This window comes from Mobula birostris, chromosome 21 (genome assembly GCF_030028105.1).
Source record: "Mobula birostris isolate sMobBir1 chromosome 21, sMobBir1.hap1, whole genome shotgun sequence".
Lineage (NCBI taxonomy): Eukaryota > Metazoa > Chordata > Chondrichthyes > Myliobatiformes > Myliobatidae > Mobula > Mobula birostris.
The window spans coordinates 10,318,017-10,336,495 of record NC_092390.1 but is presented as its reverse complement, the minus strand read 5'-3'; the positions used below and the strand labels follow the sequence as shown (position 1 = coordinate 10,336,495).

Here is an 18,479-nt window from a genome sequence, read left to right as displayed (position 1 = left end):
ATACACTTCGACAAAGAACTCACAGCCGACACAGCAGTCCGATCTTCCGCCCACTGCTTATTCGTACAGGTCAGCGGGGACTTTTTAAAACCAAGAATATTTAAAATATCAGAATCAGATTTGTTATGGCTGGCTTAGAAGACGTGAAATATTAAGGGCGGAGTCGCAATATTGGGAAAAACTTTCCAGTCGTAGTGTTGTGGTCCACTTGACTAGTTGGAATGGATTTGGTGTCAATGTCACGAAGTCAGAGGCGCCGCTTCCACAGTAAGAACTCTGCCCAACGTTCTGATTTTTACTATAATCTCGTCGCTCAGTATCAGGGATCTTGTCGACGGGGTGTCGGAACCGAAACGTCGACCCTTTACTCCCATCCATAGATGCTGCCTGACTTGCTGAGTTCCTCCAGCAATTTGTGTGCGTTACTCTTGGATTCCTAGTATCCGCTGAATCCCTTGTGTGCCAGGATCCTATTGCGTAAATAGGAAGATAATTAAAAAGAAGAATTTTGCATTTAGATAGCCTCTTTTGAGAATGCTTAGCACTGCTGGGATACCGGAATCAGGATTATTATTGTGAAGAGTGTACGGTGAAGAGCGTTCTGACTGGCTGCATCACCGCCTGGTGTGGAGGGTCCACTACACAGAAGCGGAAGAAGCTGCAGAGGGTTGTCAATTCAGCCGGCTCCATCACAGGCACTAACCTCGCCAGCATCGGCGAAATATTCAAAAGACGATGCTTCAAAAAGGCGGCATCCATCATTAAGGACCTCCAACAACCAGGACACGCTCTCTTCTCATTACTGCCATCAGGGAGGAGATACAGGAGCCTGAAGACACATACTCAAAACTTCAGGGACAGTTTCTTCCCCTCCGCCGACAGATTTCTGACTGGATAATGAACCCATGAACGTACCTCTATTTTTTTTGCTCTCTTTTTGCACTAATGTGTGTGTGTGTGTGTGTGTGTGAGAGAGAGAGAGAGAGAAAGAGAGAAATAAGAAATATAGAATCTTTCTTATTGTAATGTACAATGTATTATGTATTACACTGCACCGCTGCCGCAAAACAACAGATTTTACGACATATGCCAGTGATATTGAAGCTGATTTTCATTCTGATTCCCTGAAATTTGTCGATATGACGCGCCCACTCCAGGCTCCCACAAACGGCATTGTGTTAGTCTGAAGGCAAAACGCTTCACTGGTTTTGTTCGAAAGATAAATATTGAATAGGTGAGGGTGCGGGTGGCGTAAGGAGAGAATTTCCCTCTCGTCCAAATACTGCAATGCCGTTGGATCATTTTACGCCCACCTGGGAGAAATCCTCTCGGGCTCGCCCTGACGTTCCATTTGACACATAACACCTACAAATCTGAAACACTGATCTATTTATCTGTTCCTTGAGAGCAATGTACTTCTATTAAAGAATGAAAAGCGATAGATACATAAAGCCAACACAAGAACAAAAGGTAGATGGGTAGATTATAGAAACATAGAAAATAGGTGCAGGAGTAGGCCATTCGGCCCTTCGAGCCTGCACCACCATTCAGTACGATCATGGCTGATCATCCAACTCAGAACCCTATACCTGTCTTCTCTCCATATCCCTTGATCCCTTTAGCCGCAAGGGCCCTATCTAACTCCCTCTTAAATATAGCCAATGAACTGGCCTCAACTGTTTCCTGTGGCAGAGAATTCCACAGATTCACCACTCTCTCTGTGAAGTAGTTTTTCCTCATCTCGGTCCTAAAAGGCTTCCCCTTTACCCTCAAACTGTGACCCCTCATTCTGGACTTCTCCAACATCGGGAACAATCTTCCTGCATCTAGCCTGTCCAATCCCTTTAGAGTTTTATACGTTTCAATCAGATCCCCCCTAAATCTTCTAAATTCCAGAGAGTATAAGCCTAGTCGATCCAGTCTTTCATCATATGAAAGTCCTGCCATCCCAAGAATCAATGTGGTGAACCTTCTTTGTACCCCCTCTATGGCAAGACTGTCTTTCCCCAGATTAGGGGACCAAAACTGCACACAATACTCCAGGTGTGGTCTCACCAAGGCCTTGTACAACTGCAGTAGTACCTCTCTGCTCCTGTACTCGAATCCTCTTGCTATGAATGCCAGCATACCATTCGCCTTTTTCACCATCTGCTGTACCTGCATGCACACTTTCAATGACTAGTGTACAATGACACCCAGGTCTCGTTGCACCTCCCCTTTTCCTAATCGGCCACCATTCAGATAATAATCTGTTTTCCGGATCTTGCCACCAAAATCTTGCCAGCTTTCTGTCATAATCTTTTTTCCCTTTCCTAGTTAAGCCCTTTGTCCTCCTCTGCTGGACTCTGAATTTCTCCCAGTCCTCAGGTGTGCCGCTTTTTCTGGCTAATTTATATGTTTCTTCTTTGGAATTGATACTATCCCTAATTTCCCTTGTCAGCCACGGGTGCACTACCTTCCTTGATTTATTCTTTTGCCAAACTGCTAACAATGCATAGATGACGGTCAATCCATTATTGATAGATACATGATGAGAGATTGATGGCTGGCAGGCTAAAGATCGGATAGACGGGTGGATTCTACCGCACAGCCAAGCATAATATTCCACAGGGATTTTGCTTATAATTTGCAGGTAATTGTGAACAACACTCTGCAAATTCGCTGGTTTTGTTTGGAATTCGCCGCAAGGTAGTTACAGAATTGTGGGAAATTGAAATAGTAAGCAAAATTTCGGCCCAGTGTAAATTTTGCTCCATTTTGGGGATTACGTTTTGCAAGTATGTCAATGCAATGGATCCCAATTCCCGGCTCCAAATCAAAGATCAAGGGTCAAGGATAAAAGATCAACTTTATTCGCCACATAGATTAGCAGTTTGTTGTGGTGTGTTGGTCGGGGCTCGACAATCAACAAAAAAAAACACAATATTCAGCAGTTATAAGGAATAAAGAGTTGGGACTTGGAATAAAATATGCCTCAATATATAAATACCCGCATGTACTCCCACTGCAAACAGTTCTGTAGAACGTGGTTTAATGTTGTCAGTGCATTACAGTGACTGGGGTAATAGATGGTGGGGGTGGGTCTAACGAGAATAGTTGATCAGATTAACTGCCCGGGGAAAATAAACTTTTCAGAAGGTGTAAAGTTTTTTATTTTAATAGCTCTGTAGCCTCTTCAGAAGGGAGTTTTTGGAAAAGACAGCTTTGAGGGTGGGTGGTATCTACAGTGATCTTTTCCTGTCCCTGCCCGCTTCTTTATCCAGGATATATACACGAGCCCTACAGTGACGGCAGACTGCAGCCATCGGCCATCGGCCTTTTCTGCTGACCTTGTCTTTGGCTGCAATGTTCACATACAGTGAGAGAACCCGGCACTAAACCAGACAGGACTGTCTGATGTGAGGATGCTCTCTACGGTGGCGGTGTAGAAAGCTCGCCAGGAACAATCTCCCCGAAAATTCGAAAACACATATAGCGTCCCCACCTCCTGGAATAATGCAGACACCAGTGGTGGGGCGGAGTTTCGGGAGCGTCCAGCCCAGTTTGGCCTTGACATCAATAGTCCAGCCCCCTTCCCTCCCTTCCCTCCACCAGTTCATTGTGAGCTGGGACAGCTGGCTGCTGAGTGGGCAACCGGTACTGTACTCACGGTCTGCAGAGCTTCCTCGATTTGTTAAAGTCTTTCTGCCGGTCACAAGGACAGTTCTTGGTTTTATAATTATGACACGTGGTAGCGTAAGACCGGGGTTCAATCCCCCCCCCTCCGACTGTAATGAGCTTTTACGTTCTCCCCGCGACCGGAAAATACAGTGTTGGGATATGTACGATAACGCATTTTGGTAAAAGAAACAGTAGTGTGAACTATTATCTAAATGGGGGGAAAATTGAAACATCAGAGGTGCAGATGGACTTTGGAGTCCTCGTGTAAGACTTCCGAAGTTTAATTTACAGGTTGAATCTGCGGTAAAGAAGGAAAATACAATGTTGACATTTATTTCAAGGGGAATAGAATATAAAAACTAGGAGATAATGCTGAGCCTTTATAAGATACCAGTCAGGCTGTGCTTGGAGTATTGTCAACAGTTTCGGGGCCTATATCTTAGAAAGGATGTATTGCCATTGGAGACAGTCCAGAGGAGGTTCACGAGGATGATTCTGGGAATGAAGAGGTTAACAGATGAGGAGTGTTTGGCAACTTTGGGCCTGTACTCACTGAAACTTAGAAGGATGCGTGGGGATCTCATTGAAACCTACTGAATGTTGAAAGGATTAGATAGGGTGGATGTGGAGAGGATGTTTCATATGGTGGGAGTAGCCAGAACTAAAGGGCACAGCCTCAGAATTGAGGGGTGACCTTTTAGAACAGAGGTAAAAGGGAATTTTTTAGCCAGAGAGTAGTGAATCTGTGGAATGCTGTGCCACAGGCTGCAGTGGAGGCCAAGTCCATGGGTATATTTAATGTGGAAATTGATAGTTTCCTGATCGGTCAGGGCATCACAGGATATGGCGAGAAGGCAGGAGAATGGGGCTGAGTGCGATCCGGGATGAGCCATGATGGAATGGTAGAGCAGGCTCAATGGGCTGAATGGCCTAATTCTGCCCTTACATCTTATGGTCTTATAGGACTGTGTTTGTTTCCTCCAGTGCTTCGGTTTCCCCGCAGAATCCAAAGACGCACAGGTTAGGGTTAGTAACTAGTAGGCATGCTGTGTGGGCATGGCGAGATGAGCGCACTGCCCCCCAACGCATCTCGGACTGTGTTGGTCACTGATACAGACAGCAAATTTAACAGCATTTTTCAATGTGCATGTCATAATTAACGTTAATCTTTATACAATGAGCACGTTGGTAAACTTCCCACCACAAACTCTCTCTCCCTGCCTAACCCGTTCAGACAGTACACACATAATCTCATACACTCACAAGTACACACTTGTTAACACATAACATACAGTCTAACAAACACACACACTGTCATACACACATGCTGACCTCCACAGACAAATACACACTGCAACACAGGCGTAATAAATGTACTCTCACACATACACTGATGCACAAATTCATCCTTTAAACATCAGCGCCACACAAAGATTCAGATTCCAATTTACTTATTTATCATGCAGAATCAAACAGTTTGTTTTAATGGAAACAAATTCTTACAAGCTGCAAGTATTGCTTTTAGAAAAAGGTGAAGCCCAAGGCCATTCTTCCATACATAGTCTCTCTCCTCCCTTTCTATCTCCCTTCTTTTTCTCCCTTTCTCTCTTTCTCTCTGTCAGTCTGTCTGTCCATCTCTCTCTCTTTCTCACACACACACACACACACACACAAAATAACGTAAAGGATGATGGACCGTATTGAACAGACTGAGAACTATAAAGTACTGCAAGCTCTCAGCAGTTTAGGCAGCATTTGTGAACCAGGCAACAGCACAAACACAAGAGATTCTGAAGATAATGGAAATCCCAAGAAAACACACAATATGTTGGAGGAACTCATCAGGTCAGGTAGCATCTGTGGAGAGAAATGTTTTGGGTCGAGACCCTTCACCAATTTGCCTGATTTGCTGATTTTCTCCAGCATTTTGTGTTTGTTCCTCTGAATTTCCGTCATCTGCAGAACCTCCTGTGTTTACGTTGTATATACTGTTGGTCGTGTGGATGCATTTGGTATCTGGGTCAGTGCAATCGTGCCCTTGGTTGTTTTGTGCAAATTGGAAACTGGTTTTGTTACATTAAAAGAGTTACCTTGATTGTTATGAGTAATCCGCAAGTGATCCTGATGTTGGTACTTGAAGTCATGTAAATGAAAATCCTCTATTGCTAATAAACCGCACAATGAGGAGATTTGGGAGATTTGGGAGATATTTTCTCAGTGCAGGTTCAGCTGAATTTGGCATTGCAGTGCCTTGGGATCTAAACAGTATCAAGCAATAATCAGAATATTGATAATTAATAGCCAGTAATTAGTACTTGCCAAATAAGGAATGGAAATCTTTCAGTTCCCAAAAGTCTTTTATTTTTTATTTATTTACTTATTGAGCCCTTCTGGCCTTTTGAGCCGCACAACCCAGCAATCCCCTGATTTAATCTGAGCCTAATCTTTGGACAATTTACAATGACCAATTAACCTACCAGCCAGTACATCTTTGGACTGTGGGCGGAAACCTGAGCACCCAGAGGAAACCCACATGGTCACAGGGAGAACGTTCAAACTCCTTACAGGCAGAAGCAAGAATTGAACCTGGGTCACCTGTACTGTAAAGCTTTGTGCTAAACACTAAAGTACCCAGATTAGACTTTTACTGAGCTGTTCACACTTAGAGTGCGAGCTTCAGATAGTAGATGGGTGACCACCAGGGCCACATGAGTGGCAGCAGTATTTCAACAGTATGGAAAGTATTGACAATGTCTGTGAAGAATGGACATGTACATTAAATGATTTATTCTTGTAAATTTTTTAAAATTGTGAATAAAGATGATTTTGTTAATAAAATTGGGTGACCACCAGGGTAAGTAAGGAAAGTAAGCATTTAGTGCAGGGTTCCCCTGTACCCTTCAGGAAGGGTAAGATGAAGGAACATATACCAACCCTCACAGAGGGATCAGAAGTGGAGAGAGTGAGCAGTTTCAAGTTCCTGGGTGTCAAGATCTCTGAGGATCTAACCTGGTCCCAACATATTGATGTAGTTATAAAGAAGGCAAGACAGCGACTATACTTCATTGGGAGTTTGAAGAGATTTGGCATGTCAACAAATACACTCAAAAACTTCTATAGTTGTACTGTGGAGAGCATTTTGACAGGCTGCATCACTGTCTGGAATTCGGGGGTGGGGGGCTACTGCACAGGACCGAAAGAAGCTGCAGAAGGTTGTAAATCTAGTCAGCTCCATCTTGGCCACTAGCCTACAAAGTACCCAGGACATCTACAGGGAGCGATGTCTCAGAAAGGCAGCGTCCATTATTAAAGACCTCCAGCACCCAGGGCATGCCCTTTTCTCACTGTTACCATCAGGTAGGCGGTACAGAAGCCTGAAAGCACGCATTGGGTGATTCAGGATCAGCTTCTTCCCTTCTGCCATTCGATTTTTAAATGAACATTGAAACCCTGGACACTACCTCACTTTTTTTAATACACGGTATTTCTGTTTTCTACACGTTTTTAAAATCTATTCAATATACGTATACTGTAATTGATTTACTTATTTATTATTATTCTTATTTTTTTCCTCTTCTATATTATGTATTGCATTGAACTGTTGCTGCTATGTTAGAAACATAGAAACATAGAAACATATAAAGTAGGTGCAGGAGTAGGCCATTTGGCCCTTCGAGCCTGCACCGCCATTCAGTATGATCATGGCTGATCATCCAACTCAGAGCCCTGTACCAGCCTTCCCTCCATACCCACGATCCCTTTAGCTACCAGGACCATATCTAACTCCCTTTTAAATACAGCCAATGAACTGGCCTCAACTGTTTCCTGTGGCAGAGAATTCCACAGATTCATCACTCTCTGTGTGAAGAAGTTTTTCTTCATCTCAGTCCTAAAAGGCTTCCCCTTTATCCTCAAACTGTGACCCCTCGTTCTGGACTTCCCCAACATCGGGAACAATCTTCCTGCATCTAGCCTGTCCAATCCCTTTAGGATTTTATACGTTTCAATAAGATCCCCCTTCAATCTTCTAAATTCCAATGAGTATAAGCCTAGTCAATCCAGTCTTTCATCATATGAAAGTCCTGCCATCCCAGGAATCAATCTGGTGAACCTTCTTTGTACTCCCTCTATGGCAAGAATGTCTTTCCTCAGATTAGGAGACCAAAACTACACACTGTTAACAGATTTCATGTCACATGCCAGTGATGGTAAACCTGATTCTGATTCTGATGGTCCCTCTCAGCAGTCCCTCTCAGCAGTCACTGCTGAGAGGGGTGTGGATGACCTACCAGGGCACCACAGCAGCAGCCAGGCGACTGAGGCTCAGCAGGGAAGGATAACATCAGGCAGAGTGGTAGTGATTGGAGACGCAGTAGTGAGGGGGGAGGACCGGAGATTTTGTGGCTGTGAAAGCGATGGCAGGATGATGTGTTGCATCCCAAGTGCAAGAGTCCAGAATGTCTCAGTGAGGATGCAGAAGAAGGGCGAGCAGCCGGGGCCATGGTGCACATGGGCACCAATGACATTCGTATAAATGGGGATGAGGTCCTGCACAGTGATTGTAGAAAGTTAGGGAAGAGGCTGAAGGGCAGGACCTCCAAGCTGGTCATCTCTGGATTACTCCCTGTATCATGTGCTAGGCAGGGTGGGAACAGAGTAATTGTACAGACGAATGAGTGGCTGAGGAAGTGGTGCAGGGGCCAGGGTTTCAGATTTCTACATCATTAGGATCTCTTCTTGGGATGGTATGACCTGAACAGAAAGAATGGGTTACTCCTGAATTCAAGGGGTCCAATATCTTTGAAGGCATCACACACAAAATGCTGGAGGAACTCAACAGGACAGGGAGGATCCAGATGAAGGGTTTCGGTCCAAAACATCGACTGTTCACTCTTTTCCATAGACGCTGCCTGGCCTACTGAGTTCCTCCCACATTTTGTGTGTGTTACTTTGATTTCCAGCATCTGCAGATTTTCTCTTCTTTGTGATCCTTGTGGACATAGTTGCTAGAGCAGCTGGGGAGGGGTTTATCTAATTTGGTGGACATCAGGGAATCAGGGTGATAGGGCTGAGGATGGGGCAGTAAGTATTCAAGTCGGTGCATGGTGTAGTGAGTCTGGAAGGAAGGACAGGCAGTTGATAGAGCAAAATTGAAAAGGGTGATGAAGACAGGCTGAAGGCATTACACTTGAATGCACACAGTATACATAGAACCTAGGAGAGTACAGCAGAGGAAAAGGCAATTCAGCCCACAATGTTGTGCCAAACCAGCTAAACAGCAAATCAAAATCACCCAAGCACTAATCCCTCCTGCCTACACCATGTCCATATCCCTCCATATTCTTTACATCCATGCGCCTATCCAACATCTCTTAAAAACCTCCAATGTATTTGCTTCTACCATATACCAGGCAGCGTATTCCTGACACCCACGATTCTCTGAGTAAAAAATTTACCCCTCACATTCCCCTTGAACCTATACCCTCTCATCTTCAATGCATGCCCTCTGGTGTTAGACATTTCAACCCTGGGAAATAGATACTCCCTGTCTACTCTATCTATACCTATCATAATCTTATAAACTTCTATCGGATCTTCCCTCAGCCCCTTCCACTCCAGAGAAAACAACCCAAGTTTATCCATGATAGCACATGCTCTCTAAACCAGGCAACAAACTGGTAAACCTCTTCTGCACCCTCTCCAAAGCCTCAACATCCTTCCTATAGTGGGGGCAACCAGAAATGTATGCAATACACCAAATGTGGCCAAACCCCAACATAACCTCTTGAGTTTTGAACTCAATGCTTCAACTAATAAAAGTAAGCATATCATAAGCCTTCTTAACCACCCTATTGACCTGTGTTGCTACTTTCAACGAGCTATTTAGTTGGACCTCAAGATCTTTCCACTCAGCAACACTGTTAAAGATCATGCCCTTAACAGTGTACTGTCTCCTTGCGTTTGCCCTTCCAAGGTGCAACACCTCACATTTATCTGAGTTAAACTCTATCAGCCATTTCTCAGCCTATATCTGCAACTGATCTATATTTTTCTTTGCCAGTCTTCTACACTGTCCACCAATCCACCAATTTTGATATTATCCGCAAACTTACTAAGCCACACATCTACATTTTCATCCAGGTCATTTGCATACATCACTAACTGCAGAGTTCCCAGCACAGATCCCTGTGGAACACTACTAATTACAGACATCCAGCTCGAATAATTCCCTTCAACCACTACCCTCTGTCTTCTATGTGAAGGCAGTTCTGAATCCAAACAGCCAATTTGCTGTGGACTCACATGCACCTTAAACTTCTGGATTAACCTTCCATGAGGGATTTTGTCATTAACCTTCCATGAGGGATTTTGTCAAACACCTTATTAAAGTCCATGTAGACAACATCCACTGCCCTACCCTCATCACTCTCTCATCACCTTGTCAAAAAACTCAGTCAAGTTGGTAAGACATGACCTGCCATGCTGGCTCTCCTTAATCAGGCCATGGGTTTCCAAAAGCTCATATATCCCATTCCTAAGCATTTTCTCCAGAAATTTCCCTACAACTGATGTGAGATTCATTGGTCTATAGTTCCCAGGATTGTCCCTCGTTGCCTTCATAAATAGAGTTACAACATTATCCATTCATCAGTCCTCCTGGACCTCGCCTGTGGCTAGAGAGGATACAAAGGTACTGGTCAAGACCTCAGCAATCTCATCTCTTGCTTCCTTTAATAACCGGGGTAAATACTATCAGGGTCTGGGGACTTATCCACCTTAATACTCATTTGGAGGCCCCACACTTCCTCCTCCTAGACCTGTAAATGTTGTAGCATATTTATACAGTTGCACTGATCTCCTGGTCCTCCATATCCTTTTTCTTGGTAAATACAGAATAAAATAGATGATCTTTTGGCACAGTTAGAAATTGGAAGGTGTGACATTGAGGGCATCACTGAGTCATGGCTGAAAGATCATTGTTGGGAGCTTAACATCCAAAGATACACATTGTATCAAAAGGACATATACGTAAGCAGAAGGAATGGGGTAGCTCAGTTGTTATGAAAAAAAGAAATCAAATCCTTAGAAAGAGGTGACGTTGGATCGGAAGATATAGAATCCTTGTGGATAGAGATTAAGAAACTGCAAGGGTAAAAAGACCTTGATGTGAGTTATAAACAGGATTCTGAACAATAGCCAGGATATGAGATATAAATTAGAATGGGAGCTAGAAAAGGCATGTCAAATGGGCAAAGCTACGATAGTCATGAGGGATTTCAATATGCAGGTGGATTGTGAAAACCAGGTTGGTGCTGAATTCCAACAGGGGAAATTTGTAGAATATCTATGAAATGGCTTTTCAGAGCAGCTTATGGTTGAGCCCACTAGGGAACAACAATATTGGGTTAGGCATTTTGTAATGAGCCATATTTGATTAGGGAGCTTAAGGTAAAGGTACCCTTAGGAGACAGTGATTATAATATGATATAATTCACTGTGTTGTTTGAGATGGAGAAGATAAAGTCAGTTGTATCAGTATCAGTAAAAGGAATTACAGAGACATGAGAAAGGAGTTGCCCAAAGTTGATTGCAAGGGGTATATTATCAAGGATGACAGCAATACCGCAATGGCTGGACTTTCTGGGGGCAATTTGGAAGATGCAGGATAGAAAATTCACAAAGCTGAAGAAGTACTCTAAAGGGAGGTTGAGACAATCATGGATATCAAGGGAAGTAAAAGACAGCAGAAAAGCAAAATACAGGGCGTATAATAGAACAAAGGTTAGTGGGTAGTTAGAGGATTTAGAAGCTTTTAAAAACCAACAGAAGGCCATTAAAAAGCCATAATGACAGAAAAGATGAAATATGAAGGTAGGTTGGCAAGTAATATCAGAGAGGATACCTAAAGCTTTTTCAGATATATAAAGAGCAAAAGAGAGGTGACAGTAGATATCAGCTGATGAAAAGTGACACTGGAGAGGTAGTAATGGGGAACCAAGAAAGGGCAGACAAACTTAAAAAATATTTTGCATCAGCCTTCACTGTGGAAAACACTAGCAGTACACCAGAAATTCGAGTGTGTTGGGATCAAAAATCAGAGTAATTGCTTTTACTAGGAGAAGGTGCTCAGGAAGCTGAAAGGTCTGAATGCAGATAAGTCACCTGAACCAGATGGACTACATCCCAAGGTTCTAAAAGAGGTAGCTGAAGAGATTGTGGAGGCACTGATGATGATCTTTCAAGAAGCACTAGATTCTGGAAAGGTTCCAGAGGACTGGAAAATTGGAAATGTCACTTCACTCTTCAAGAAGGGAGGGAGACAAAAGAAGGAAATGATAGGACAGTGGTTGGGAAGATGTTGAAATCCATGATTAAGGATGAGGTTTCGAGGTACTTGCAGGCACATGATAAGGTTGGCCAAAGTCTGTATGTTTTCCTTAAGGGGAAATCATGCCTGACAAATCTGTTGGAGTTCTTTGAGGAAATCACAGGCAGGGTAGACAAAAGGGAGCTAGTGGATCTTGTTTACTTGGAATTTCATAAGGTCTCTAACAAGGTGTTGCACATGAGGCTGCTTAACAAGATAAGAGCCCTCCTACTGCAGGAAAGATACTAGCATGGAGAGAAGATAGATTGGCTGACTGGCAGGAGTAATAGCAATTACTCTAATTTTTGACTATGACACTCTCGAATTTCTGACGTACTGCTAATGTCTTCCACAGTGAAGACTGATACAAAATATTTATGAAGTTTGTCTGCCATTTCTTGATCCCCCATTGCTATATCTCCAGTGTCACTTTCCATCAGTCTAATATCTACTGTTGCCTCTCTTTTACTCTTTATGTATCTGAGAATAAAGGGGACCCATTCTGGTTGGCTGCCAGTGACTAGTGGCGTTCTGCAGGAGTCAGTATTAGGACTGCTTTTTTTTCACAATATATGTCAATGATTTGTATGATGCACTTGAGGGCTTTGGGGCCAAGTTCGCAGATGATACATAGATAGGTGGAGGAGCAGAGAGTGTTGAGGAAGCGGGGAAACTGCAGAAAGATAGTTAGAGAGAAAGGGCAAAGAAGTGGCAGATGTAATGTAGGGAAGTGTAAGATTATGTACTTCAGTGGAAGGAATAAAGATGTAGACTATTTTCTAAAGGGGCATAAAATTCAAAAATATGAGGTACAAAAGGACTTGGGAGTCCTTGTGCAGGATTCCCTAAAGGTTATCTTGCAGGTTGAGTCTGTGGTAAAGAAGACAAATTCAATGTTAGCATTCATTTTGAGAGGACTAGAGCAAAGATACAATGTTCAGGCTGTATAAGGCATTGGTCAGACTGCACTTGGAGTATTGTGATTAGTTTTGGTGCCCCTGATCTAAGAAAATATCTACTAGCAATGGAGAGGTTCCAGAGGAGGTTCACAAGAATGATTCTAGGTACAGAAGGATTAGTGTTTGATGGCTCTGGGCCTGTACTCACTGGAGTCTTGGTGTCTCATTGAAATGTATTGAATAATGAAAGGTCCAGATGTAATGGATGTGGAGAGGATGTTTCCTATAGTGTGCAACTCTAGGACCAGAGGGCACATCCTCAGAAGTGAAAGATGTCCCTTTCGAACAGAGATGAGAAGTAACTTCTTTAGCCAGAAGGTGGTGAATTGTGGAATTAATTGCCATGGGCAATTCTGGAGGCCAAGTCATTGGGTATATTTAGAGCGGAAAGGCAAGAAAATCTGCTGATGCTGGAAATCGAAATCCAAGCAACACGCACAAAATGCTGAAGGAACTCAGCAGGCCAGGCAGCATCTGTGGAAAAGAGTAAACAGTAGACGTTTCGAGCTGAGACCCTTCATGAGTCCTGATGAAGGGTCTTGGCTCGAAATGTTGACTATTGACTCTTTTCCGCAGATGCTGCCTAGCCTGTTGAGTGCATATTTAAAAGGGGAGGTTGATAGGTTTCTGATTAGTAAAGGTATCAAAGGGTGCGGGGAGAGGGCAGGAGAATGGGGTTGAGAGGCATAATAAATTAACCATGATGGAATGGTTATTTAACTATTTATGGTTTTATTACTATTTAATATTTATAGTGCAACTGTAATGAAAACCAATTTCCCCCAGGATCAATAAAGTATGACTATGACTATGACAGTGTTGGGTCTTTGAGTCGAATGGTCTAATTCTGCTCCTATGTCTTCTGTTCACCCGCTGTAATATCAAACCAGGACGGGAGATGTATATCATATCATAGACAGGGAAAGCTAAAAGTTACACTATTCTGCTCGGTGAAGTATCTCTAATCTTGCCTCAGTAAATATACTTGCCCGATTCTTAGGTCTCCCAGTGTGTGACTGACAATTAGCTCCTGTTTTCTTCATTGAACGTATACATTTAATTTAGAGTTGGAAAATCTTGTCTTTCATTGTACCAGTTCAGGTTAGGTTTGAATCAAATAGTGAAGTGCCATTGTCTTTATCATATCATCACTGCAACCCCATTTTCTGCCAATGAAGTGGAAAAAGATAAAATAAGGTTAAAATTTAGACCAGGGGTCGCGAACCTTTATGAGAGTGTGTGCCTAAACTGGTGATAATCTTCTAAAAATTTCTTTCACTTGCCATGGTAATTTTGAGCAGAGATGGCCATTGGTTAATAAATTCGAAGCAATAATTATGGACCTTTTTATTGAGTGGAGTTTAAAGAATCGAAGGGTGCACTGCATGCCTTCTGCCATCAATAGTTTTGTGTGTCAACAGAAGTTTTGTGCGTGCCAACTTGGGAAGTGTGTCATAGATTTGTTAAGATAGGAAGGTATTGATTCACATTGTGCAATGTGACTTTAAGCACATCACTAGATTAGTGTAAGAGCAGTTTTGTATTTCATATAAACCATGTACTACTTAACTCTGAAATCTCTGAAGCAAATAGTTGGTTAGCTCCATCACTACTCATTTATAGATGCCATACCTGCTACCCTTGGTGGCCAGGAAAGAAGCATGGCATGTGATTTTGTGCCTGTGGTGTAAACATCTGAGTAGCTTGCATTATGTGTAAGAGTGAAACAACTGGGATAAAAATTCAGTCAAGTAAAGTGTGTCAGCTGAGTCCAGCTAGGCCAACAGAGTCTGTACCAACTACCACCATCCCCCTTACTCTAATCACAGAGTCATAGAGCTGTACAGGATGCAAACAGGCCCCTCAGCTCAACTTCTCCACGTCAGCCAAGGTACTCACCTATGCTAACCCAATTTGCCTTCATTTGGACTATGTCCCTCTAAAAGTAAAGATTAGCTCTATTTGTCGCATGTTATTTAAACATACAGTGAAATCCGTCATTTGTGTTAGTGACTAACAGAATCGAGGATGCGCTGGGGACTTGCTTCCAGCACCATCATAGCTTGCCCTAACTTACTAACCCTAACCTGTACCTTGGAATGTGGGAGGAAACTGGAGCACCCGGAGGAAACCCACGTAGTCACAGGGAGAACGTACAATCTCCTTACAGACAGCAGCAGGAATTGAACCCCGATCTTCTGATCACTGGCTCTGTAAAACATTACGCTATACACTTTTCCTGCCCTTGTAGCAGTTGAAATGTCTTTTAATTGCTGTAATTCTACACACCTCTATACCTCTTCTGCATTAAAACCATTTTAATCAGCAAACATTTCTGTGACCTCCCACCAGTGCTCCTCTCCACACTAGGGACAATTTATACTGTTAATCTATTAACAGTATTAACCTATTAACCCAGGCGTCTTTGGGATATGGGAACTGGATCACTTGGAGGAAACAAGTTACAAAGTGAACATGAAAAGGGAGGGAGGAGAAGATGGCGTCGCGATGCAGCGCCCGCGGCCATTCCGAATGAATATCGTATGTGTAACTACATACGATAGGGGGCTGTGCACAATCCGGATTTGATGGAGACAGCCGTGAGAAGCGCGGAGGAACACCTGGAGTAACTTCTGAAATGCCTGCTTCGCTGCCGCTGCTACTGTGCGATAGAGGATCTCTGGAGGGGAAGACCCCAAATCCTCGGCTTTGCCTATTGCCTGTTGCCGGGGCCAGGGTCGAAGCGCCCGGCAGAGATGGTGCTTGGTGTTCGGTGTCGGAGAGCTAGTCAGAGGCTCGGAGTTTTCGGACGGACTCGGAGTCGGACTGTGGTCGGATGCCTCCAGGATGCTGCATCGGCAAGTTGGCGGCGCTGGAGGTTCACCGTCTGCATGAGATGATGGGACTTTCGAGAGACTTTGAGACTTTTACAGTGCCATGGTCTGTTCTTATCAAATTACGGTATTGCTCTGCACTGTTGTAACTATATGTTATAATTATGTGGTTTTTGTCAGTTTTTGAGTCGGTTTGTCATGTGTTTTCGTGATATCATTCTGGAAAAACATTGTATCACTTCTTAATGCATGCATTACTAAATGACAATAAAAGAGGACTACGTGTCCTCATAATCTAATCTAATCTAGAACTCCGCGCAGTTAGCACCAGAGGTCAACAGTGAACTGTGATGCAGGGGCAGTGAGCATCTCTGCTGATCATAGTGGTGCAGCTCTTCCCCACTCATCAAAGTCTGAGAGACCACATATTGGGTGAAGATAGACTGAATACGAGCAACCTTTCTTCACTTCAGGTTGGGTGAGACTAGAACTGGAGGTCATAGGTTTACAGTGAAAGGTGAAATATTTAAAGGGGAGTCTCAAGGGAAAACTTTTCACTCGGCGGATGGAATGATCCACCAGCAGAAGCAGCAGATCTGCTTTCAATTGTAAAACTTACGAGGAATTTGGACCAGTACATGGACGAGAAGGCTATGGTCCAGGTGCAGTAGATGGGACTAGGCCGAAGACCAGATTGCATGGACTAGATGGGCTGAAGGGCCCCTTTCTGTGCTGTAGTGCTCCATAACTCTAAATACCACTGGATAGGGCGGTATAAGCTAAACTGGGTAGGATAAGAATGTTTAATTTCCTCATGAGATAACATGAGGTTTGTATCAAATTTTTTATTCCTAAGTAATGGTTAGTTTTGCTGAAAGCATTTTCTTTTAGTTTCCAGGTGTCTTTAATCTCACTACAAATTCCCAAACTCACTTGGCAGGACTTGAACTCTCAACTGAGCTGAATTATTAGCCTGATGATCTGTCTTATTAGCCACTGTCGCTTTTCTAATTGTCCCCCAGTACATTTTGCCTAAAAGCGTGTACAAAGAAAATTATAATTGAAGCAATGTCACATTAAAGACCGATCAGAGGATTTCGGGTTTCAGTATGGTTACTATTAGGGGATGATTTGGATCAAATAGCTGACACCATTACACGTATGTCTGAGCAGAACTCTTCATGCTTAATATGCCAGCAGCACCTGAGAGAACCTGATATGGAGACACCTGCAACATTGCAAGTATTCATAAAGTTGCAAACAAATGTCATTGTTCATCAGTAACAAAGGCAGAAAAGCATGGATCCATGGCAAACCCTCTCAATGCCCACAGGACATTTAAGGAGAATGGAAATTGGAGACACATTGTAATAAGATGTTAAGATTATCTCGGAGATGAATTCTACCATGAAGGAGTACGTTCATGTGTAATCATTTCCAATTGCATAACAGACAGTAACACGGGCTATAAATTTATTCAGTGGGAAATCAGGTTTTTTGTTTGCTAAGTGTTTGTTGATCCCCAGATAAAAGCTGCCTGTTGTACTTGACAAGAATAGCATTTGCTTCCGATAGAGTATCGAGCGCAGATTAGTACAGCGCATCGCAGAAACAGACCTTCTCGCCCATAAAATCTCTACCGACCATGATGCAAATTAAACTTATCTGCTGGCATTTTCTCCATAACTTGCCATCCCCTGCGTCTCCGTGCACCTGTCTAAACGCCACTGATGTGTCTGCAGAGGTGTGCCTCGTTGATGCTGAAAGCGACATAAGATTCCGGTCAAGGAAGGAATTCATAAAGAGAGCACTTGAAGGACAAGCCTTGAACTGCAACACACACACACACAGAGTAATCTCCAACCCAGAAATAAGTTCATAAGGAGTGACCAGCCAGTGCAGCTCTTCATAATGAGAACCTTGGATATTTGGTGTAAAGGAACAGAGTGAAGCTTTCAAATAACACAGTGTAGTGGTCAGTGTAACATTCTTACAGCACCAGTGACCCAGGTACAATTCCACCACTGTCTGCAAGGAGTCTGTACGTTCTGCCCATGACCATGTGGGTTTCCTCTGGGTGCTCTGGTTTCCTCCCACATTCTAGAAACATGTGAATTAGTAGGTTAATTAGTCACATGGGATTAATTGGGCAGCGTGGGCTCATTGGGCTCAAAGGGCCTGTTACCACACTGTATCACAAAATAACATGTTTTTAAAAATGCTAAGACAGGAGATCACTTGTCTAGCTTTACTGTGGTAATATTTGTACAATGGATCATTTATAACTTCAAAACTCTTGTCAGTTTGATCCATGCACTTGTGCTGGTTCAACCAAAAATTAATATTCCTGTAAACAGCATGCATAATCAAAAACAAAATATTCATGGGCTGTATTATTTCAAGTGAGGCTTTAAGTGATGTATTTATATTGCCATCTGCATTCCTAATGTTAGTCACCAAGATACCCACAAAAATATTTTAGAGGAGGTATTGCTGGGATATAAACTATAAATTATATATAATGCGGTCAGGGTGTGCTGATGTAATGTTATATGTAACTGGAATCGTGAAGGGGAATAATGAGAGTCTCTGAAGTGTTCCTGATCTATTGGCTGCTACCTCCACCCCTGGCAGCATGTTCCACCCACCCACCCACCA

General features: G+C 43.1%; 1 protein-coding gene across 6 annotated transcripts in view; it reads left to right on the top strand.

Annotated features, from left to right (window-relative positions):
* The window catches only part of LOC140185581 (homeobox protein Nkx-3.2-like), a 90,855-nt gene that overhangs the window by 2,184 nt on the left and 70,192 nt on the right, over positions 1 to 18,479 (top strand). Inside the window, exon 1 of one of the 6 annotated variants that reach the window (XR_011882659.1) lies at positions 204 to 267. The exons of the other annotated variants lie outside the window; for them this stretch is intronic. The gene's annotated coding sequence lies outside the window, so the exon portion shown is untranslated. Of the gene's footprint in view, positions 1 to 203; positions 268 to 18,479 lie in introns of those variants that run through there. 6 annotated transcript variants of the gene reach the window in all.